Raw genomic sequence first — 23,422 nt, forward strand, 5'->3', positions numbered from 1 at the left:
AACCCATGACCTTCTGACTCCCAGGCCCATGCTTTAAGCTCCTCTGTAGCCTGCAAACTCCTTGTGGGCAGAGAACTTGTCTACCGACTTTGATCTCCCAAGTACTTAATAGAGTGCTCTGCACACAATAAGCACTCGATAAGTACTGGCAAGTGATTTAGAACTAAGTTTTAATTTGGAAGCAGAAAGTGGGCTTAGAAAGTTAGTTTAAGCCAGGTGAAATTCTACTTTTTGTTTCTACTTAAGTCCTGAAAGGCTTCCTGGAGGATAAAGGCTTTGATGGATAAGAACAGAGAGAGTTAGAGAGTTAGAGAAGCAGCATGGATCAGTGGAAAGAGCGTGGGCTTGGTAGTCAGAGGTCATGGGTTCTAATCCCAACTCTGACATTTATCAGCTGTGTGACTTAGAGCAAGTCACTTAACTTCTCTGTGCCTCAGTTACCTCATCTGGAAAATGGGGATTAAGATTGTGAGCCCCATGTGGGACAATCTGATCACCTTGTATCTCCCCCAGAGCTTAGAACAGTGCTTGGCATATAGTAAGCGCTTAACAAATGCCAAAATCATTATTGTTATTATTATTAGAAGATGCTTAAGCCAAGATCTCCCCTCTTGACCATTTCAGACATCTGTGAGAGGCCTCTAAAAGGATGTGGGAGAATTAATGTTTGGAAAATTAGGGTGTGGAAGAAATACTAAATATCTCTATAATCGTCTTCAACAGCATGTACTGAGCACTGTCCACTCCTTATTGTTGCAACTATCCTTCTCCCAGACGGGAAAACCAAAGTGCCTTTCCCATTACAACACTTAAAGGGAAACAGTAGCATGAAACATTTAGTAGGTACTTGGAGGGGGGAAAAAAACTCCGGGGGAGCTTTTCACACCTGTTTTTCTCTCTTGAAGTTTCACACTGATGGGTAACCATGACCTCGGGAGTGAAGTGCATCAGCTATATTTCCCAAATATCAGCAAATTGTACGAGAGCGATATGCTAAAGGGGCAGACTGCTCAAACCATTATCATCCTTCTTAGTACCACTTAGCTGAACTGTTAAAAAGATCCAGGGCTCCCAAAGACAATTAGGCTCAGGGGAAACCATAAATCTCAATAAACATCAGCCCAAGTTTTCTTCACTGCTTGAAACAACATATATAATTTCATTGGTTTCTGAGATCATGCTCCCAATGGGATTTTAGATAAAAAGCCATTTCTTCAAAACACCAAGCCCAAGTTCTTCTTGTCTTTCAACCTACAACAGGGTATAGGATCAGGTTCCCCACTGGGGAAAAGGTAGCCCTGTAAACTGACCAGATTTATCATACCTGAGTCACTGTCCATTTATTCAATGTCAGACTACGCTAATATCTCTTCTCATATGCTTGAAGACTTCAAAGCCAATCTGCACGGTGATGGAGGAAGTGGAAATATCTTCCTTATCCCAAATGTGAGTTCCTGGATTGATGGAGGCAGGGTCCTCATGGGCAAGGCAAGGACTGGGGAAATCCATAACAAAGCCCTAGGAAAAGGATGCTCTGCTCTAATTTATGAACTCCTCCACTAGATAGTGAAATCCTTGAGGGCAGAGAGTGCTCTGCACACAGTAAGCGCTCAATAAATACAACAGAATGAATGAATCTACTAATCAGTCATTCAATCAATAGTATTTATTGAGCATTTACCAAGCGCACAGCACAGTACTAAGCACCTAGGAGAATACAACAGAATTAGTGGGCAAGTTCCCTGCCCATAACAAGCTTACAGTCTAATAATAATAATAATAGTAATAATAAGAAGTATTAGTTATGGTACGTTAAGCACTTATTATGTGCCAAGCACTCTTCTAAGCCCAAGAATAGATACAAGTTAATCAGTTTGGACACAGTCCCTGTCCCACATGGGGCTCACACACTTAATCCCTATTTGACAGGTGATGGAACTGAGACCCAGAGAAGTTAAGTGACTTGCTCAAGGTCACACTGCAGACAAGTGGTGGAGCTGGCATTAGAACACAGGTCCTTCTGACTTCCAGGCCCTTGCTTTATCCACTAAGCCAAACTGCTTCTACTATTAAGTCTACTGTACTATTGTTAATGCTATTGTACTCGCCCTTGCTTAGTACAGTGCTCAACACACAATAAGTGCTCAAAAATACTACTAAAGAACGATTGATCGATTTAGGTCAGGGACATGAATTAGGCTGAAAGCTATAAGACAGTGGAAAAAAAAGCAAATGACATCATTTTGACACAATAGCAACCCATATATACCTCCACGTGGATTACTCTGTGAAACTCTGGTCACTGCACTTTAGGAGGTGGAGAAAATACAGATAAAAGCAATCAAGATGGTCAGTGGGATGGAGAAGAGTCTGTTTGAGGAGTGGCTAAAAAAATCAATTGATCAATCAGTCACATTTATAGAGCATGTAACTGTGTACAGAGATCTGTCCTATGCACTTGGGAGAGTACAGTACAGCGGAGTTGGTAGACATGTTTCCCATCCACAGTGAGTTTAAGATTAGAACCCTTTCAGTCTGAAGAAGAAGATTAAAAGGGGACATGATTGGCACCTTTAAAATCACAAAGAGTGTGAAGAGAGTGAACGAGAATTGTTGTTAACCCAATTCCGCAACACAAGATTAGGGTGCACCTATTGAAGGTTGAAGGTGCTAGAGTCAAAGTAAGAGGAAACCTGTCATTGCACAGCAGCCCGTAAGCATATGGAATTTGTTACCACCTAAATTTGTCCAGGGAAAAAATATCAGGAGATACCAGAAGGGTTTGGATAAATTCGTAAATGAGAGGTCCATAATGGGTTCCTAGAATGAAAGTTCAGGATGTAGAGGACATTGGACCTAAACTCTCCTCCCTCTCAGTCTTCGACTTGGCCCTTTCTTATATTGTTGTTACTAATATGTCTCTCCCCAGTTGGGAGTCTTAGAAATGAAATGAGGGCAATATGACTGCCACCTGATAAATTATGCCCGCAGCAATTCACATCAATTCTTCTTTAGTTCCTCCAGGATTAAAGCCTTTCATTCTGGATCTCTGCTGCACCTACCATCTGGAAAGGAACCAAGTGGGTGGAGAACTAATTCTGACCTTATACGCCCACATGAGTGGTTTCAGGGCACAGTCAGTATGAGAAATGGTAGCAGGGTCATGCTTCTTATGGTGGGATTATGCCGAATGAGCTCAGATGAGGATGATAGATGCACTGTTGGAGGAAGGCGAGTTGTGGTTTAGACATATTGGCCCCATGGGCACTGGGCTCACACACCACAGGACAGTCTGAAGTGCTTCCAGGCCCCAAGGCATTGGCCATGAACAGAACTTTAGTGGCAGTCTAGACATTATCCTTCTTATCAATCAATCAATCAATCAGCAGTATCTGTACTGAGCCTATTCAGTAGGATCAGTGGACTCCATCTCTGCCTACCATGGGTTTACAGCCTAGGAACGGGAGATGGATATTCAAATAAATTACAGGTTAGAGAAGCACAGGAGTTTAAGGATGCATTCTTAAGTGCTGTGGGGTTGGGGGTGGGGTGAGCATTCAAGTGCTGAAGTCAGTCAGTCAATCGGATTTACTGAGAGATTACTGTGCGCAGAGCACTGGAGTAAGCGCTTGGGAGAGTACAATATAACAATGTAACAGACGCATTCCCTGCCCACAATGAGATTAGAGTCTAGAGGTGGAGACAGATGTTGTGGGGAAGGGGGATGAATAAAGGGAGCTAGTCAGGGTGATGCAGAAGGGCATGGGAGAAGAGGGAAGGAAGGTTTAGTTAGGGAAGGCCTCAGAGTAGACATGCCTTCAATAAGGCTTTGAGGTTGGGGAGAGTAACTGTCTGTGGAATATGCCAGGCCAGAGGCAGGACATGGACAAAAAGGTGGTAGTGAACAGGTTAACGGACTCAAGTGCATAGAGGACGCAGAAGGGAGGGGGAATTGGGTGGGGAAATGAGGGCTTAATCAGGGAATATTTCTTGGAGTAGCTATGATTTTGTATACAATGTTACCACTCCATACCCTCCAGGCCTCCCTGGCTCCCTGCAACCGGCTGCCTGCATTTTCCTCTTTGTCCCCCACACTGTCTCACTGCTTTTTGCTGTACACCCTCACCTGCTGCTTTTGTTGATTTTCACAGGATGAATTTTATGGTGATCAAACCCCCAGCCTGGAGAGGCCGGTTTGTGCCTGGCAGAATCAGCGCCTTGCCTCCCCTCCCTCCAAACTTTTTCTTTTTCCATTTCCTCCCAAACTTATTGGCATGACCGTTGGCAATGGAGAAAACAGAGAGGAGGTCTGCCCCTGAGGTGTGAAACTTGGCCTGCAAAGGTGTGTGGATAGAAACGGGCCTATCGGAACATATCTGCCCAGTGTGTGACTTGGGAATGCTCTACCTAGGAGTGTTTGTTTTTTGTGTAACTCTCTTTCCATGCCTCAGAACTAGCAAACACTGACCAGGGGAGTATTTTGTTTTGAACAGTGGAGGCAGCAAAACTGTCCACTCAAAAATCCTGGGCACTGTAACATCTCTGTGCCCCTTCTGAAATTGTTGCAAAAGGTCCTAAGTGGTTTCTGTCACAGATCAGAAGCCCTTGAAACACCTGATAGTCACCCCACCCACAACACTAATGTACATATCCATAATTTATTGATTAATATTAATGTCTGTCTCTCCCTCTAGACTATAGACTTGTGGGCTGGGAATTTATCTACAAACTCTATTGCATTATGCTCTCCCAAGTGTTGAGTACAGTGCTCTGCACACAGTAAGTGCTCAATAAACACCACTGATAGATTGGTTCATTGGTGATTTTCAATCTGGCTATTAGGTCCAGAACAGTTGGGGATCTGACTGGATCTAGAGGGAGAAACCTCTCACCAGGGGGTTCATCTTGTTTACTTGCTTTCATTTCCCTCTTTGCCCCAGATCACACTCTTCATCCCTCCCAAATACCCTTTTTCACTTTACTTGTCTCTTCCGGGCTCCTCTTCACTGGTTTCTTCCATCTCCTACCCCTAGCACATGACCTTCCCCTTTCCAGGAGTTTCCTCTTCCTTCAAATCTGCCAAACTACAGGTCTGCCCACCTTCAAAACTCTCCTGAAAACCTACCTCCTCCAGGAAGCTTTCCCTGATTAAACTCCACCTTCTCAGATCCCACCCATCCCTCAACTGCCCTAAGCACTTTTGATTACTCTGAACATGGATAGGCTTACTCTGGCCTATTTCCATATTCATCCTTCCATACTTTGGCTAGCAACAGAAATGGAGTGAATGGCCTTTGTCTGTCAGTCTCCCCCAACACCCCAGCTGACTGCAAATACCTTGAAGGCAGAGACTGTGTCTCATCATCAATCGTATTTATTGAGCGCTTACTATGTGCAGAGCACTGTACTAAGCGCTTAGTTATAATAATAATAATAATAATTTTGGCATTTGTTTAGCCCTAAGCACTAGAGTAGATATAAGATAATCAGTCTGGACACAGTCTCTGTCCTACATGGGGCTCATAGTCTAAGTAGGAGGGAGAACAGGTAGCATACTCTCCCAAGCACTTGGTACAGTCTTCTGCTCCCTGGAGAAGCTCAATAAATACAACTGATTGACTGATTGATCATTTCATTCCAAAGTTAGTTCCTTAGCACTAATACTGCTAATGATGATGAAGAATATTATCAAATTTTGGCAATTTTGACCAGGAGATTTTAATTTTAGACAGCTTGTCTCTCTCTCTTCTAGCATCCCCTGTAGGAAGCCAAGGTAAGCTTGTTATGGGCAGGGAACATGTCTGCTCATTCTGTGTATTGTACTCTCCCAGGTGCTTAGTATAGTGCTCTGGAAACAGTAAGCACTCAATAAATACTATTGATTGAGTGAACTGTAGATCATGAACAGCTTTCCATATTCTGTGACTTTACTGTCATTCAAAGAACCAAGACACAAGAACTATTATTATTATAGTATCTGTTAAGCATGGGGGTAGATTCAAGTTAATCAGTTTGGACACAGCCCCTGTCCCAAAAGGGGCTCACAGTCTAAATAGGAAGGAGAACAGGTATTGAATCCCCATTTTACAGTTGAGGAAAATGAGGCCCAGAGAAGTGAAGTGACTTGCCCAAGATCACATAGCAGACACATGGCATAGCTGGGATTAGAACCCAGGTCCTCTGACTCCCATGCTCTTTCCACTAAGTCATGCTGCTCTTCAGTGAAAATTTAGGGACATGGGTGGGAGTGTATTGGTGATACCGAGGAACAATTGGAATCTGTCCATAAAATCTAAGCCAAAAATTGGCCCCAAGAAATGGGGCTTTGTTCCCTGCCATCATTCCAATTTTCACACGTCTCCCTTGGAATATCACTTTTCCCTGCCTTAAGTACCAGCCCTTTGGGGAGCAGAGAGAACCCCAAATCCTTTCATGAATTTAGGTCAGAGAACAGGACAGTTTTATGGATGGTTAATCTGCCCCATTTCCAAATAACAGTTCATGTTTTTGAATGCGCTTTAAGATTTTGCTTTTAAAAACTCAAGTAGACTGGAGAATCTAGTGATGGAAACAGCTAGAAAATGAGCACATTCTCTGGATATTAACCTTTAAGGCCAAAAACTAGGGTGAAGGCATTATGTTGGAACGTATCATCTTTCACCTAATGCATTGAGGATGCCCAGCTAATATTTATCTGAAGGTGATATTTGTTATGACCTCCACTGTAGGAAATCTAGGCAGAATTCTAGATGGAATTCTGTGGTTTAAATAGAACTCATTAAAACCTCTGCTTCAGGGTGATACATTTATTAACTAGAGAAAACAATCCATGGTATTTTGAATACTGTCTCAACAAATGCTTGTAAAGAGCTTTTCCTCTTCCTCCTAGCCAGCCATCCCCAAGACCACAACCACAATGATGAGAAAGATCGAACATGACATTAACTGAAATATTTGAAGATGATATTTTAAGACGATACTACTGGCCGGGGAATTTGGTCCACATAAGTGACTGAGGCTGACAGATGTTTATGCAGTTAAAGCTCTTTTCCATGGTATGTGCGCAAAAAGACTGCCCTTTACGCACGGAGGTATTTGCTACTTGCTGTTTTCTGGTCTGTCTCTGGTCTCCTGATCTTTCTAAAGCCTATGCTTATTGGGAATAAGTCCTTTCCCAGTTGCTATTTCCCAGGTTGGTCTCCCTGCACCAGGCCACAGCAATATCACACAGTTCGAAGTTGTGGTTCATATGTCTTTAAAGCTTCAATACGTCCATGTTTCTGTGTTCCTTATTTCAGCTCGCCATGCAGTTCTGCTTTGATGGTGCCATGATACAGGCTCCTCATATATCCTGTTATGTGTGGGTGTGCATTTGTGTGTGTGTGTGTGTGTGTGTGTGTGTGTGTGTGTGTGTGTATAGTTGTAAGTGCTCCCAATGGGCAGAGACAAGGTATTTTAAAATCCAAACGTGTAATGCGTTTGCTACAGCCAAGCATACCAAACTGCTTTTTCATATTTTTGTGATTTCTGATTTTCTGATGCTTGAGAAATGCAGAGTGTTTTTCAAGTCTAATTCAGAGTTCCAAGGGTAGTGTAAAGATACAACATCGGCAGTTGTTGGCACGACACCCAACCTTATGGTATGTTTCAAATAAGATTCCCAACTTACATTTTTCAACTTTTCCCTCTCTGTTCAGCTCAATCACTCTCCTGCCAGCTGGATTGCTTAGCTCTCCCGAGCAAACCCTATATCCCTTTTGGATTAAATACTCTATGCAGCTGCCCCCTAAATCTAATCCTTTAGAATTATGTCTCAGAGATCTTGAGATAATATGAAGTAAGAACAACGTGCAGAGGGAACAAACCTCAAGAAGCAGTTTGGCCTAGATCTGGGCTTGGGTGACAGGAGACCTGGATTCTAATTCCAGCTCCGCCATGTGCCTGTTGTGTGACCTTGGGCAAGTCACTTGACATCTCTGTGCTCAGTTTCCTCATCTTCAAAATGGGGACACCCTCCCACTTAGACTGTGATCCTCATATAATAATAATAATGAGGGTATTTGTTAAGCACTCACTATGTGCCAAATACTGTTCTAAACACTGGGGTAGATACAAGATAATCAGGTTGTCCTTCATGGGGCTCACAGACTTAATCCCCATTTTACAGATGAGGTAACTGAGGCACAGAGAAGTTAAGTGACTTGCCCAAAGTCACATATCTGACAAGTGGCGGAGCCGAGATTAGAACCCACGACCTCTGACTCCCAAGCCCGGGCTTTTTTCACTAAGCCACGCTGCTTCTCACTAATATGGAACATGGACTGTGATTGTTATGATTGCAATGTATCTACCGCAATGTTTAGTACATTGTCTGGTACAATAATAATAATAATGGCATTTTATTAAGCGCTTACTATGTGCAAAGAACTGTTCTAAGCGCTGGAGAGGTTACAAGGTGATCAGGTTGTCCCACGGAGGGGCTCACAGTCTTCATCCCCATTTTACAGATGAGGTAACTGAGGCCCAGAGAAGTTAAGTGACTTGCCCAAAGTCACACAGCTAATCGGCGGAGCCGGGATTTGAACCCATGACCTCTGACTCCAAAGCCCGTGCTCTTTCCCACTGAGCCACACTGCTTCTCTCGATTGTGGTACAAGATAAGCACTTTACAGACACCACAATGAAATGAAGTGAAAAACTTCACGACTTCTAGATTTAGGCCTGGAAACACTTTGTGGGCATGTACATAAGAGCTGTAGGGCTGCAGGAGAGGTGAATAAGTGGTACAAATCTGAGCACCAGGGCAATGCAGAAGAGACTGGGAGAAGAGGAAATGGGAGCTCAATTTTCTCTGAGAAAGGCGGTAATGGCAGTCACAGGGAGGAATGAACAGTACTGTGCATTCATTAATCAATCAATGGTATTTATTGAGTATCTACTGTTTGCAGAACACTGTACTAAGTGCTCTCTGAACTAGAAAATGGTATTCTATGGTAACTGGAATTCTATGGAAAACAGTATTCAGAGCCTAAGCATACTGACACCTCAACACAGAGGAAGGAAAGTTCCCTCCAACCACACTATTCCAGGTCCAGGGCTGGCATCCCCAGGTGGGAATAGGGAGAGCTCCAAATTCCCAGTAGTGGTTCCCAGAGGGCTGTTGTCATTCCAGCCATCAGTTCCTCTGAGAGCCCTCTGGGCCCGGGCTCCAGGATGTGTTTTGATGGTGTGGGAGTTGAGCAGGGAGTGATGAGACCAGTCCTCCCCCAACCCCCATCCCTGACTCTCAGCCCAGACCCCTTTACTCCTTTCCTTGGGCTCAGAACAGCGAGGACCTGGAGTCGGGTCTCATGTTCAAAGTTTAATACCACTGACTGCCCTACCATTTAGACCCCAATAACATTTCTCCAAATCAGTGAAGTTCCAGATTAAACAGCAGCCTTCATCCCAGACCACCGGGACAGTGAGAGAGCAAGAAGCTGCACACTGAGGCACTGCTCATGAGAAGGTAACCTTAGCCCGAACCTGCCCCATCGTTGTGGGGTCTGTTTCACTTCAACATACCCATACAAACATGATTTATATTGATGGCAGGTCTGTGCCAAGATGATTGAGGTTAGAGCTGTGGATTGTGAATTCAGATTTCTGGGATCTGCTCCCAAACTTTCCCGAGCCTTTTCAGTCAAGATGGTTTGAACTTGGATATTGTCTACAACTTCTCAAAGAACCAGATTGTCCAGAGAAAGTCAGAATTATTCAGGTGGTGGCACCTACACTGCAGGTTGGGTGGGAATAGTAGACCTCAACTTGCCTTTAGAATATCGGGAATGTGATGGTGGTTTCTCACTGAGGACACTTGTGATGAAATGTTTGAAGACTGAGTGCTCAGGCAGTGCTAAATGAACTCTGACATAGTTTACTGAGGATATTTTTGAACTGCTGCATTTTAATCTGCTTTTTTCAATACCTGTATTATATTGTCACTGTTCTAGGAGTCTTTCCCCCTGATTCCCATTAGATTGGGAGCCCCTTGAGAGCCAGGAGTCATGTCAAATTGATTTTCATATTATGACTCCATTGGTTGGCCCAGTGCTTTACCCACTGTAAGGGCTTAACTGATGCTAGTTATTATTATTATGGTATTAAGCACTGTTCTGAGCACTGGGGTAGATACAAATCAATCAGGTTGTACATGGTACCTTTCCCACATGGAGCTCATAGTCTAAACTGGATGGAGACTAGGCATTCTATCCCTATTGTTATTACAGTTCTGGTTTTCAAACTGGGGCCATCACTAGCTACCTCTGAGGGCAGGGTTTTAAAAGGCTTCATTTATTAATCACTCTAGTTTGATGCCAAGATGCAAGTTTATGAGTCTGTGGGCCACAAGTGTATGTATGGTCAAAACCTCAATAGGACAAATGGGGCCCAAGGTGAGTGCTCTGCACACAGTAAGCGCTCAATAAATACAATTGAATGAGTGAATGAACCTTATTATGAGAAGAGGAAACAATTCCCCTGCTGTAATACTTGGCTGTGTGAATAAAATGGACATTCTTCAAAACAAGTTATTTTATTTCATTTGATCAACTCCCATTATATCTGCATTTCACCTGGATTGTACTAGGAAATTCCCCTTCTAGACTGTAAGCTTCTTATGGGCATGGAATGTGTCTACCAACTGTGTTGTATTGGTACTCTCCCAAGCTCTTAGTACAGTGCTCTGCACACAGTAAGCATTAAATACCATTGTTTGACAGATTGAGATTTCAGTCAAACTTTGGGCCTTTCAATTCTAGAAGATAAAGAAAGAAAGGAAGAATGAAAGAACGAAAGAAAGAAAGAAAGTAAGGAAAGGAAGGAAGGAAAGAAAGGGAGGAAGAAAGAGAATATTCCTTTTGTCTTCAGCTGAAAACAATGAAGAAGGAACACAGATTAGGGGGTTGCTGGAAAGAGTCATCCTTAAGGATGGAGGTAAGGTTCTTTGGAAGAAAATCATTAGCACCGTTCAAGGTTTTGTCAATAACAGTCCTGACCTGAGAGAAGCCAAGAAGCAGGGGGGAATAACAGAATGGTCAAGAGCAGAAAGGAGAGCCCAATATTTACTTTCAATTAACCTCAGAGGTGAGTAGGCCTGGTTTTCTTGCAAGCTGCCCAGAGTTTTTCATGCAAGCACAGGGGGGAACATCCCACACCTTCACACACACACCACACACACACACTCACACGTGTGAACAGGCAGTAACTACACTTCTTCCCAAAGCCTCAGTGACTCACTACCCCAGACTACCCTCAAGCCATAAATGGAAGAGGCCGTTTCTGCCACTTCCACCAGTGGTGATGATTTAGCCCGCATCCGCCCCAGAGGTGGCATCGAGCATCTGCCTTGCAAGTCCATGGCAAAGCCTCACAGCCTGTTTGTTTCAAGTCATCCTAGGAAACTGGCTTCACCTTTTGACTCCTCACCTCTTGAACCCTAACTGCCCTCAGCACTGCTGCATGGGTAATGTGATTTGTACAGATTGCTAGATTTCCCCTGGTTAGTCCACACGATTCATAATCTCCCAGGGCAAGTCAGGTGGTAATGGGGATTCACCTCTCCTGAACAGCATTGTGCGGGCGGACAGCACTGAGGAGAGGGTTTTGAGCAGATGCTTCAGGAAGATGGGGAGATCAAAACAGTAGTCTTGATGTAGTGACAGCTCTCTGAGTTTCATCTTTGTGGAGTGGGCTAGCCAGAGACAAGTAAAGTCTTTTTTGTACTATGCCTCTTCGGAATGATATTTATCTATTTTTACATTTTCTATTTGTGTTACTTCTGTAACATGGCAAGCTCCTTCAAGGCAGGGACTGTCTTGTCTTAATAATTTCTTCAGTACTCTGGGCAGACCCCTGCCCCTAGTAGTAACTCAAAATAACTAATGAAGGTCTGGGTAATTCATTCAGTCCCCAATCCAAACCGCTCATCTTATCCTCAATAGTCAGGGCAATTCAACAAAAATCAGAGGAGCTTTTCCAGAATGAGCTAATTAATTAATGAACTAATTAATTAATGAACTAATTAATTGTGGCACTCTACACCCAGCCAAAGTGTGGAAGACCACAAATGATTCCTCTGGCAATGAGTTAGGGCAGACAGAGCCGGAAGCCAGGAGATTGGACTTTTAGGTCAGCTCTGACAATAGCTCATTGTGCTGCCTTGGGCAAGTCTTTTTCCCCACCTGAACCTTGATTATTTTTTCCTAGAAAAGAGCAATAATAATAATCCTACCTGCCTCCTATCAGCTTCAAGTGCCTGTTGCTTAGAAAAATTAAACAACGTCTGTAGTGGTTTAGGCAACACAGACAACAGAGGTGCTATAAAAATCCAAGGTAATGTCGCCTAGGGTCTGCGTGTGTGTGTGTGTGTGTGTGTGTGTGTGTTCGCCTATGCATGTGTGCACTCTCAACTCTGGTAAAAGTGGACTGCAGTGTGGTCATGTCCACACCCAGGGCAGAAAGCCCTAGGACTCAGCTGGAACTAGACACCCTTGATCTGTGAGAGCCGTAAGCCCGGCAAATACAATAACTTGGGCCATCAGCGACAAACAGCACCAAATGAGACAGCTGTGGAGGCATTACTGGGCCATTAAGGGCTAAATTCATTCTGGGGCTGAAATGAGCCATCTATATTACAGATCCCTCGCTGCAGTGACCCAAGGCAGCACCTGTGCTGAGAGGTTAATGACCTCGACGTGGAGGCCGCCTTAATGAGATTCCCATTTTTCTCTGGGCCAGTACTAATTTCATGGTGGCCTCGGGTGTCACCACTTTTGTGTTGAAACATCTGCAACTCTACTCCATTGTTTCGCAAATGCTGAAAAAGTGTGAAGTAAGAATGGACCCTGGAAGAGTGAACCTCATGGATTAACCTGCCCAGAGTGGCATCTGAGGAGGGAGTCCCTAGGGGTTAATTTTTAGGGCATTAAACTGACAGGTCTGGAAAGAGATCTCGATGTATTTATGTAATGAATATGTTTAGAAGCACCCAACTGAAACAATAGCCTCCAAGCCTGCTTAAAATATCCCATCTGCACAAACTAGTTTTCCTAGATGCACATGTGAACAAAGAGGATTTGCGGGGCTGTGAACATCTAGTTTCAAGCTCTTATGAAAGAACAGAGATTTGGGGTAGCTGGACTCTTCAATAGTGCTAGTCCAAGAGACTGGGAGCTGTTGGCTTCCAAAATACCAAACGTTTGAAGTGCGCTTCATGCTTCTTAGCCTAGGGGTTTGTTCTCCTGCTATTAACATTTATTGAAGACCTAGTGGGTGTTTTTCACCTGTCCAGTTCATAGGGGTAAGAGAACTCTGTTTCTTTAAGCCTGAGTTGAAATGGGGAAAAACAGATGGACTGGAGAAATGTTTTGAAGGAACATTTTAAAGAAAAGATAATAATAGTAATTATGGTATTTGTTAATCGCTTACTACATGGCAGGCACTGCACTAAGTGGTGGGGTGGATAGAAGCAAATCGGATTGGACACAGTCCCTGTCCCAGGTGGGACTCACAGTTTCAATCCCTGTTTTACAGATGAGGAAACGGAGGCACAGAGAAGTGAAGTGATTTGCCCAAGGTCACACAGCAGACAAGTGGCAGAGCCGGTACTAGAACCCATGACCTTCCGACTCCCAAGCCGGTGTTCTATCCCCTATGCCATGCTGCTAAAACCTCAAATGATACGACATAGCTTTAGATATCGAGATGACAGATCAGCATGGTGTTCAGGAATGAAAAATGGGCTGACATTTAGGATGACTTCTAGAAAATTGAAACTAAAAGAGGAACAAAATATAGGTCCACATATTGTAGATAGCAAATACAATAGTGTAGCAAGAGACAGTCTTTAAGTGCCCTCAGTGTGGAAGGGTGTGTCAGACGTACATTGGTCTTTTCATGCACACTCACGTACACACACACACACACACAACTAATCTAAAAATCACCATCAGTCATATCTTTGAAACTCAAAGTCAGCAATGGGTAATGCTGCAGAAAATCAATATAGTGTAGAAGCTGAGAATAACTTGGAAAAAAATAGTTGACAAGAAATACCACAGGTTGGAACTATCCTAAGAATAATGCACAAAATATTCCAATTGAAAGGCTTGAAAGAGCCAGCCCACATATGGAGAACATCTCACACACTTCTTTTCCTCATTTCTTTGTCTATCACTTTATTTTTTTAGCCTTGGGTAATCCAGGCTGAACTATACAAGCTGTGAGTAATTCTCAGCCTGACCAGGCCTTCTCTCCTGCCTCTTTTGGACAGGAGGATGAAAGAACACATGTACTGAAAATTGAACAGACTGGAGTTTAGGAAGGCTAACTAGAAGACGGTTCTCAGGCTCAGAGGACTTCACCCACAGCCTCCCCAAGCACAACCTTGCAGGGGAATTCAGGTGAAAACTATGGTATAATTTTTCTCCATTCCTAAAAGGGGTAACTGGGCAAAATTGAGTGTTTGGGGGCTGCTTTACGATCATGAGTGAAAGACATTAACTTAGGTAGGACTGAGCAGATTTTTATTGCCCTTCTAGAAACACGGATTAGGTTTGGCATCTAGATGTTAAGGGTCCTATGAAAGCCTTCCTAGGCCTTCCTAGAAGATATTTACAGACCCCAGAAGGTTTTACTCTTCAGGTCTTCAACTTCTTCCCACAAACCAAACACTTGCTGGAAAATGAATGGACTATCCCTACTTGCAGTCCCAAACACATGGCTACCAAAACACTAATTAAATCAGTGTCAGCGAGAGGAAAGGACGGGGTGGAGAAGAGAGAGAAAGAGAGGAGAGAGAGATCAGGATGGGGGAAGGAAAGTGACTACCCAAAGTGCCATCAGAATGCAGGAATCGATGTTCTGCTTAGTGATCAATGCAATCAATGCATCAATGCAACTGCCACCACTCCTGTTTCCTTTGCCACCTCAATCAGTCAGTCAGTCATATTTATTGAGTGCTTACTGAGTGCACAGCACTGTACTAGATGCTTAAGAAAGTACAAGAGAACAATAAACAGACACATTCCCTGCCTACCTCAATAAACCCAAGTCAGGGAGTCCTCTCCTCTCAGACTGTGATCCTTATGCCAGAAAGCCCAGGTCCTGCCTTGAGTGCCAGGGCTGGTAACTTTTTCAATCTGTTCCTCCTAGTTAAGGGCCTGGCTTCCTGGTTTTTCTTGAACTGGTGGGAATCCTCCGTGGGGAAAAGTTCCCGCTTTGAAGCTGCTGGAAGGCTAGAAGCAGAATTTCCCATTGGGCCCTGTGTCTCTCAGCCTCCTGCCCCCTTTATCTTTCTGCAGCTAATAAACGGAGTTCTGCGAAGTATGCAGTGTGGACAAAACCTGGTAATTTAAGCCAACCAGTTTGCACTGTGCAGATGTTACCAGTCCCATGAGGGGTGGCTCTCTTTCTTCTTCTCATTAAAGGGTAGGCGGGGGAAGGCCTAGCCTGATACCTAGCCAAATTTCTGGGACCCAGATGGGGACTTTGAAGGCCTAAGATTCTGGTTTATCTCTATAGGATATTAGTCACTCTATAAAAACTACATTTAGTTATAACTCCTGATGCTAAGATCAAGGGCATTCTTAATGGCAAAATCCTTGACCTGTGATCAGTTGCAGAAACTACTGAGGTTTCTAACACAAGACTGCTTAATGTTTAACTTCCAGGGTGGCTCTGGGAGACAGCTAATGATATAACATTAACTTTAGGCAAACAAGTTGGTTCAAAGGGGCTAACCTGAAATCAATTAATGCATTAGCCAAACTGTATTCACTTTTGCCCTCCTACTTTTTAATTGCTAAATAGGCACACTGATTGGAGTCTGGGGTGATCTCAGCCCTTTCCTTCCCCCATGATTGGGGAGGAAGGCCATTTTTCAGGCAGTCTATTGACTGACCCCATCTCCTGAGGGCCCTCTCTAAGGGGAACCCTCCACTCTATTTTGGAAAAGGGTTCTTAGCCCTCAAAGGAATTCAAATCTAAGATCCAAGCAGCCCCTATGGTGTTTGGGGCTGGTAGTTGTAGTAGTAATAATGGTATTTATTAAGCATTTTGTGCAGATCCCTGGACTAAGTACTAGGAAAGTACTAGTGATGCCAATTTGTACTTCCCAAGCGCTTAGTACAGTGCTCTGCACATAGTAAGCGCTCAATAAATACGATTGATTGATTGATTGATTGAAAGAAAACAGAGGTGGGAATTAGACATGGTCCCTGTCCCTTGGGGGCTCACAATCTAAAAAGTAGGGGACAGGGGAGAAACTGAAAAGAAGGAATCTCCTCTCCCCAAGAAGCACTAGCTTTTTCACCCCTTTCACTGTCCTATATGGCTTCTGGCTCCACAAATACACATCTGCACTGAATTCTTTTTGCCCATACTGGCCCAGTTTGGTATGCTCAGGGTAGAGGGGACAGAGTGTTAAGGGGAAATAGTGAGGAAGAGATGTTAACTGTCATCCAGTCATGAGTCAGCTTTCCCCACTGCTAGTGAGAACTCAGACTCTTCTGCCTGGAACTCTTATAAATCCTTAGCATCTATAAAATAAAGAAATAAGTGTGATGGAAAGGTCATCTGAGGTCATCTAGTCCAACCCCCTGGCTCCAGACAGGTTCTTATTTAAGCCATTCTACACAGGTGTATCACCCCCCAATAATAGTCAGGGATCCTAAATCCCTCCTGCTGCAAAGTCAGCCTACTTCATTTTGTCCAGACCCCAGTAAGCAGCTCTGTAGTATTGCAGGATTTCACTGAGCCAAACCACTAGGTTCCAGAAGAGCCCCACACTCTCTCCAACCTTCCTTGTTCTCTTCAGGATTGGAGTATGAAGAAATGTTAGCCTGCTGAATCTTGCCATTGTACAGGACTAGAAAATGGAATGGGTCTTTGAGACTAGACCATACTTTGGCCTAGGTACCATTAATACCCCAGCTTCCTGGCTTGCCAGTCTCTTCACACTTCCCAGTCCTCACCTGGAAATGGAAGGTATGGAGGAAGGTATGGAAATGGAGTGGTCCTTGGGTCGACCGGCAGGTCAGTGAGCTGTGAACTCCTAGACTAAAAATAGTGTTAATTAAACTGAAAGTACAAACCCTTTTTCACTCTGTAAAACTCCATTAGCAATTAGACTGAACAGCCATAAAAGAGAATTTACAGTGGACTCAACCAGTGAACCAGGTTCTGTTTGCACTGTATGAGAAGATTTCTTTCTGTTTCTTCCTTTCTTTCCCTCTCTACCTTCTGCTTCCTTCTAGGGCACCTTTGTCCCCAGACTCCCCACAAGGGGCAACCCCTCAAAAAACAGACCAGACACTTGGGCGTTTCTGATTTACTGCTCTGGTTTGTGTGAGCATGAGGCGGAAACTTCCCTCCCGGGCTTGGGAGAGGATTAAAAAAAAAATCCCTGAATGTTTATAGGGGCAGTTCATTTGTTAGATCCCAGTGTAACTGTGAATCATTTCAGGTGTGTAACACCAGGTCCCTGGCCCCTATAATTTAACACTATAAACTTCGCCCAGCTCTTTGGCTTGTAAAAAACTTCTGTAAATAGGAAACAGCTTCAAGCAGATAAAAATGTCACAACTCAGGGGGGTGGTGAGCCAGCAGGAGTGGAAAAAAAGCAAGGGCGGAGGGAAAAGTTCTCTCTTTAAGGAAGAACCACGAAGGATCTGGCCCTTCCTGGGAACCTTACCCCTGGAGGGTCATTTCACTTCCCATGCTCAGGGAAAGTGTCTGGTACCTATGATTTCCTTCAAGCCCAGCACAATACTTCCCCAGGACCCCAAGGACAACAGAACCCAGACTACAAGGCATGACCTCTGAATCCAAAGCCCGGGCTCTTTCCACTGAGCCACGCTGCTTCTCCAAGAGGCTTTCCCTGACTAAGCCCTCATTTCCCCTAGCAACCCTCCCCTCTGTGTCATCTATGCACTTGGCTGTGTACCCTTTAAGTCATCATCCCAGCCCCAGGGTATTCTTGTAAATATCCTTGTATTCTATCATTTCCTCTACTTGTAATGCATTTTAATGTCTGTCTCCCCCTGAAGACTGTGAGCTCCTTGTGGGCTACTTTCTCAGTTGTATGGTACTTTCCTAAGCACTTAATACAATGCTCTGCAAACAGTAAGCACTCAATCCCCCTCTAGATAGTAAGCTTACTGTGGGCAGGGAACATGTCTACCATCCTTGTTATAGTGTACTCTCCCAAGCTCTTAGTACAGTGCTCCACACACAATAAGCACTCAATAAATATGATTGATTGATTCATTCATTCACTTGTATTTATTGAGCGCTTACTGTGTGCAGAGCACTGTACTAAGCACTGGGAGGTACAAGTTGGCAACATACAGAGATGGTCCCTACCCAACAATGGGCTCACAGTCTAGAAGGGGGAATTGATTGATTGATTGATTGATCCACCACCAGCATGGCCAAATGGAAAGACCATGGGTCTGGGAGACAGAGGACATGGGTTCTAATCCTGCTTCACCACATACTTGTTATGTGATCTTGGGCAAGTCACTTCCCTCAGTTCCCTCATCTGCAAAATGGGTATTCAAACCTGCTCTCCCTCCTACTTAGACTGTGATAACCATGAGGCACCTGATTATCTCATGTCTCCCGCAGGGCTTAATACAGTGCTTGGCATAGAGTAAGCACTCAACAGATACCACAATTATAATTATGCACCACCATTCCCAGGTCTCAAGCTCCTATGTGACAAGGGCAGGGAGGAGGATGGGAGAACACGGAGGCAGTGGTAGGTTTATGAAAACTGGTGAACCTCTCTCCACAACTTAGCCACTCTTGTCACGCCAGCTCATTTGCGCCAGAGAAGCAGCATGGCCTAGTAGATAGAGCATGGGCCTGGAGGTCAGAAGGTCATGGGTTCTAATCCTGGCTCCACCACTTATCTGTTGTGTGAACCTGGGCAAGTCACTTCAATTCTCTGTGCCTCAGTTACCTCCTCTGTAAAACGGGGATTGACACTGTGTGCCCCACATCTCACATCCTCCAAACTAGCTCTCTTCCCCTCTTCAAAACCCTACTGAGAGCTCGCCTCCTCCAGGAGGCCTTCCCAGACTGAGCCCCCCCTTTTCTCTGCTCCTCCTCCTCTCCCCATTGCCCCATCTCCCTCCCTCTGCTCTACCTCCTTCCCTGCCCCACAGCACTTGTGAATATTTGTACATATTTATTACTCTATATATTTTATTAATATGTATATATCTGTAATTCTATTTATCTATTTTGATGCTATTGCTGCCTGTCTGTTTTGCTTCATTGTCTGGCTCCCCCTTCTAGACTGTGAGCCCGTTGTTGGGTAGGGATTTTCTCTATCTGTTGCCAAATTGTACTTTCCAAGTGCTTAGTACAGTGCTCTGCACACAGTAAGCACTCAATAAATATGATTGAATAAATGAATGAATGACAGCGACTGTGTCCAACCTGATTTACTTGTATTCACCCCAGAGCTTAGCAGAGTGCCTGGCACATAGAATTTAACAAATACCATAATAATAATAATTATTGTTATTATTATTATTACTCCAAAGCTAACTAAACTCGTTGTGGCCATTGGGCCCTATTCTCACCTCTGACCTTTTAGCTCAATTAATCAGTCAGTAGTATTTACTGAGCACCTAGTCTGTACAGAGCACTGCACTAAGCACTTGGGAAAGAACAATGACATCAGTAACTGCAGCCACAGTTGGAATTTCTTTGACTGTTGGTCTGAGTCAAGAGGACCCTGAAATCCAGGGGCTGCTTTCATGTTTATCGCCATCCTTGTCTTTTAGATTTTTCTTCATCTTTCCTTTTGTGTTTGTGGCCAATCTCTTCTTCCCCTTCTTCTTAAACTCGTTAAGGGCTGGGAAAGTGTGTATCACCTCTGTTGTATTTCATTCTTCCAGCCCTTAGTACAGTGCTTTGCACAAAGTAAGTGCTTAATAAATATCATTGATTGATCAAATGTGAGCCCCTTTGAGATTAGAGACAGCTCATGCATGTATTTCTTTCCCAGCATTTAGTACATTGGTTTGCACTTAGTAAGCACTTATTGAGTACTACTACTACTACCAGAGAAGCAGCGTGGCTCAGTGGAAAGAGCCTGGGCTTGGGAGTCAGAGGTCATGGGTTCTACTCCCAGCTACTCCACATGTCCGCTGTGTGACCTTGGGCAAGTCACAACTTCTCTGAGCCTCAGTTACCTCATCTGTAAAATGGGGATTAAGACTGTGAGCTCCACATGGGACAACCTGATCACCTTGTATTGCCCCCCCAGCGCTTAGAACAGTGCTTTGCACATAGTAAGTGCTTAACAAATGCCATCATTATTATTATTATTAGTTGGAAGGTATGATCTCTGCCCTCTTGCCTGCAGCTCCCTCCCTCTTCACATGACACAAAACTGCTCTCCCCATCTTCAAAACTCACTTGAAATCACATCTCCCCCAGGAAGCCTTCCCTAATTAATCTTTCCCCTTTAAATCCTCCCAACTGCTACTTCAGCACTACCTAAGCACTTAGATATTTACCAGCCTTGTAGACACTTATGTACATATCTTCATTACTTCCTCCTAACTGTAATTTAATGTCTGCCTTCCCTGCTAGATTATAAACTCCTTGAGGGCAAGGTTCATGTCCACTAATTCTACTGTATTTTTCCAAGCACTTAGTTCAGTGCTCTGCATGCAGTAGTAGTAGTAGAGCCTCCCGCACCCTCCGCTCCTCCGCCACTAATCTCTTCACCGTACCTCGTTCTCGCCTGTCCCGCCATCGAGCCCCGGCCCACGTCATCCCCTGGGCCTGGAATGCCCTCCCTCTGCCCATCCGCCAAGCTAGCTCTCTTCCTCCCTTCAAGGCCCTATTGAGAGCTTAGCTCGTCCAGGAGGCCTTCCCAGACTGAGCCCCTTCCTTCCTCTCCCCCTCGTGCCCCTCTCCATCCCCCACTTCTTACCTCCTTCCCTTCCCCACAGCACCTGTATATATGTATATATGTTTGTACATATTTATTACTCTATTTATTTATTTATTTTACTTGTACATATCTATTCTATTTATTTTATTTTGTTAGTATGTTTGGTTTTGTTCTCTGTCTTCCCCTTTTAGACTGTGAGCCCACTGTTGGGTAGGGACTGTCTCTATATGTTGCCAATTTGTACTTCCCAAGCGCTTAGTACAGTGCTCTGCACATAGTCAGCGCTCAATAAATACGATTGATGATGATTGATGATATTAAACATTGGCAAAGAATGCAATTTTGGGCATTGGATATGTTGTAAGGGCTCACAGTCTAAAAGTATTTATTAAATGCTTACCAGGTACCAATAGCTTTCAGTCAATAGTTTTGATTGATTGGCTGTGAAGGCCTTTCTAGAGAATCAACCTGCTTCCTGAAAGAGGATGTGTGGAAGGAGAGGGGAGGAAGATAATGAGTACATACAATAGTGCTGTCCTGGAGTTGCTATTTTATTACGCCATTTTTCCAGGCTCCATTTGTTTCCACTAAAGCTGGAAATATAGTTTGCTAGGTGGGTATGCCTGAACACCACCCTCATGTTTTGATAAAGGCATGTGGAAAGGCCTTTAAGGATCATCCCTCTAATGTGGGTGTGCAGGTGGCCGAGGGCAAGCTAGAGTGAAAGACAAGAAATGCTGTGAAATCAAAATGCCTCCAACGCTGACTCTCTTCTTCATTTCCCAAAACTGAAGCACTGAGGAGTTAGTCTCTTGGCCGCTCCCTCCAGTTAGGATTTGAAGGGGAAACCATTTTCTACGGGCCTTAAGTCAAGCCCAGCGGTATACCTTTGGCCAAGGACTGCCTCCATTACCCAGCCAAATACAAAAGAGCCAGGACCTTGTGCTGGGGGGATCAGAAGAGGTTGGGGCCAGGGGACCCTCTGGGGGAAAGAAGAACAGAAGTTCATTTCAAAGCAATCACAAGACAGACTATCCAAGATGGTTTTTTTTTTCAGTTCTTAGTTCATGTCTAGGTGGGATTGTTCTGAACTGCAATTCAACTCTGTTCTCTTATATATCTCCAAGTGTTAAAAGTAACAAGTCTATCACCTCTGGAGCCATTTCTCTGTAATTTGTGTCCTGGCTAGTGCCTCTGTCTTTAGCTGGAGGCTTTCATATCTTTGAGACAGCCACCTGTCAATTACCCCTCTTCCCCTTAAACCAAATTAATATGTTGTGACAGATTTTATAAAAGTATATAAATACACATCCGTGTGCCATGATGTCTGAAATAATAGGTGTGGGGTGATGGAGACTCACTCTCTTCTAAACTCAGATCCATCAGTTTTGAAATTTCCCGATGGCACCAGGACCTTCTGAGGTTTAAATTCCATTTTCTGCTGTCCCTTTATGCTAGTCCCTTTACGCCCGCAGAGGTCAAAGTGGGGAATGTTTCCGTGATGCTTTGATGGGATGGCGGAGGGGGAGGGTCGAGAGAGGGGAAAGAGTGGAGAATTAGAGGAATCAACCACAGCCCAAAAGCCCATGTGAAATCAAATCCTTCGTTCCTGAAACGTGCTGTACTGACAGTTTAAAAAAACAAAAGAACAGCCAAACTAAGTACAGGAGTGTACTAGTGGTTGGTATGAGCTTTGGAGAGAAGAGTGGGGGGAAAATGAAGATAATATCTTTTTCTTGGGGAAAAACAATCCTACCACTTAGGTATTAGGAAGTTGCTGGTCCACCCTCAGAATTACCTAGCCTCCCTGGATAACAGCTCTGATCAGAGGATGCACAAGGTGGAACATGTATTTGCAGATGTACTTTTCAGCCCACCTCCTTTTGCCCTCCACATGAAGTGAAGTGATGAAGCTGGAAGGTGGTCCTGGCAAGAAAAGGGAATTGGGAGGCCCAGAGGATGGAATGGTTAATCTTGCTGGGAGAGGAATATCAGAGATGACCAGATCACTGCCTGCTGCCCAACTTTATGGAAACCAAAAAAGATATGTCTATAATTTGTGGCAGGGCTTAGCGTAATCACTTCTCCATTCGGCCTGTATATCAATCAATTGTATTTATTGAGAGCTTTCTGTGTGCAGAGCACAGTACTAAGCACTTGGGAGAGTACAATTCAGCAGAGTTGGTAGACACATTCCTTGACCAATATGAGCTTACAGTCCAGAGGAGGAGACAGACATTAATATAAATAAATTATGAGTATAATAATAATAATAGTACTAATGGTGGTATTTGTTAAGCACTTACTATGTGCCAAGAACTGTTCTAAGCGCTGGGGCAGATATGAGGTATTCAGGTTTTCCCACATGGGGCTCACAGTCTTAATCCCCATTTTACAGATGAGGGAACTGAGGCACAGAGAAGTTAAGTGACTTGCCCAAGGTCACACAGCAGACAAGTGGCAGAG

This window comes from Tachyglossus aculeatus, chromosome 4 (assembly GCF_015852505.1).
Source record: "Tachyglossus aculeatus isolate mTacAcu1 chromosome 4, mTacAcu1.pri, whole genome shotgun sequence".
NCBI classification, from domain to species: domain Eukaryota; kingdom Metazoa; phylum Chordata; class Mammalia; order Monotremata; family Tachyglossidae; genus Tachyglossus; species Tachyglossus aculeatus.